Raw genomic sequence first — 2,577 nt, 5'->3', positions numbered from 1 at the left:
TTTCGTTATTCCCCAAAAATCGAATTCTGTTGAAACTCTCGACTGCGTAGAAATATCACCTTGAAATTTTCACTGCCCGGCCTAGTTTTCGATCCTGGACAACTTTTTATTTTACAAAAAATTCGCCGCTCGAAGGTCAAGGTCACCTTTTGCAACCTTTTTTCGAAAATTCAAAATTAAGGGATGACAACTCCCTTCGATGTATTCGAAGTTCGTGACTGAAATGTAGTCTGTGTGAAATTGAGCACAAGCACCCCAAGTTTCAAAGGTGCAATTGCGATACTTTTGCTGCAATTCGAATTTGAAGATTAAATAAGGCTCGAGGCCGCTTGATCGCGCATGCGCAGTTCACCTCACGTTCGTCATGTATACTTTTTACGCATTTTATTTGCTTAAAACACCAAGGACCTATTTGTATCATACAGCAGCAAAATCGACCTTCAGGGTCTGTCCCTTACGTGACCCTCAGATCAATAATTTCGTAAATGTCCAAGTTCGTCAAACCTTGGTGTCTTTTCATAAGGTTTTCACTGCCGCACAACTCAAATATTCGATTCAATTCATTTAATTGACTTTCAGCTTGGTAATACATTCAGGTGAAGATAATCTTCTCACAATATGTTCCATCTGATAGAGCTAAAACTGGCGAATGACGATCAAGAAAGCGGTCCTTGAAATAATTGTGGTAGCCATTAATCCAGACGTGATGTTAAAATGGTTAAAAATTTGAAACTTTGAATTAATTTAAAGATCTTTATGTTTTAAACACATTTAATCTGATTGAGTGTTGGAAATAAACGATCTTTACTCTTACAAAAAATATTTTTAAAACATGATTTTTTTTAATGGATTTTAAGGTTTTTTCCTAATATCAAAAATCAATTAGAAAACCAACACTTGTTAAAAGACAACTAAAGAAATTTAAATTTTAAAAGCGCAAATTGCAATAAATTAACGCTCAAGTTAAAAATAATTATATGATTATGAGAACAGTAAAGTGTCAGTATACTTATGTGAGTGCAAATATTTAAAGTGTTACTTCTATTTTAGGCCCATGCCGGCTTTGCTCTCCTAGTACAGTCTTGACGAGATGTTTGCCAGTATGCTACCTTTTCTCACATGTTTCATGAAATTTTTGACGACTTTTTTAATAACATGAATGTATTTTGACCTAGTGTGAGAATAAACAAACAATAATAAAAGAAGAATGTAATAAATAATGTGTTTGCTCTTATGAATTTCTGATGCTTATTTTTTTTATTTAAATCATAATTTATGTTGCTTTTAATTCTTGACCTAAGAACGTCTAAAGTTACAACAAAATTACTCAATTACAACATTATTCTATGTCATTCATATTGTGTACCGAACGAATGGTAGGTTTGATTGATCGATCAGAAGGAGGGCGAAAGGTATGCAGGTTGCGTTCGGCAGGCATCGTGATTATTTTAGAGCGCAGACAAACACACGATTTGCTATCTCGACTTTCATCTCTCTCTTGCTCTCTCGGCGGTGCCGCCGACGGGTTGCAGCAAGCATTTTTAAATCAAATCAACAGCAATTTCGACGTCCGCGCGCGGCGTTTTAATCTCGCCGTGCAAAATGAAAAATGGAGGAAAAGTAATCCAATTCAGCGTGCTAATGAGAAAAATACAAAACAACGAGTCCGCCTATTAAAGGGTCTGCTGAGTGAGCTGCGAGAGCGAGAGAGAAGAGAGGATAATGGAAAAGCAGCAGAAAAGTTGTCGGGCTGGTTGGTTGGCGACGGCGAAATTGGAAAACGACACAGTGTCGCGTAATTTGCTTTTCTCTGCTCAAACTTTTCTCCTGCTCGCTTCGTGATATAATATAAAACAAGAGAGCGGAATTATTAAACTGCATAGAAAAATTCTCTCTTCTTTTTCGCCGAGCAAATTGGTTTTCATAATATCATTTAAAATTGAGTTTACAATCACATCAAAGACGCGAAGCAGCTCCGCGCCTGTGTTCACTCTGCTCTTTTATAATCTTTTATAAGTGGGGGATAAAAATCCCTCTCTCTCTTTTCTCTCCTCTCTTTCGCGCATAAATAAATCGAGAAGAGCGCCGCTTTCGCCCTCGTTTTCGCTTGTTTCTTAATAACCATCATCCAACATGCAACGCAACTTACGTTAACAAAGTTTCCTCTGCTCAAGCTACTAATGTTTTTTGTTTTGCACCATTCACGTTAATGAGGTGGCACAAAAGCGGCGCCTAATTAATCACGAATTAAATAAAATGCTGTTAATTTTTGTAGAAAATCTTTATTTAAAAAAAAATAAAATTGTTCATAATAAATACTGGGTCTATTAAATTCTCCAATTCCAAACAATTTTGGGTTTAGGTCTATATAGGGATGAGATGGAGGGATGACTGATCTCATTATACGTGAATTTATGAAATTTTGGATTGTTTGCACGCTCAATTAGAGGAATCAGTTGCTTTTAACCTGCGAAAAATATGCATCTTTAGCATCTTCGATGGGGTAAAAATGGCTTCGGCTATCTAGGCAGGAGAAGATGTCATGACGAGTCAAACGGAGTTCAGTTTTTGTAAATC

Source organism: Cloeon dipterum, chromosome 2 (genome assembly GCF_949628265.1).
Source record: "Cloeon dipterum chromosome 2, ieCloDipt1.1, whole genome shotgun sequence".
Lineage (NCBI taxonomy): Eukaryota > Metazoa > Arthropoda > Insecta > Ephemeroptera > Baetidae > Cloeon > Cloeon dipterum.
Note: the sequence above shows the minus strand (reverse complement) of the source record.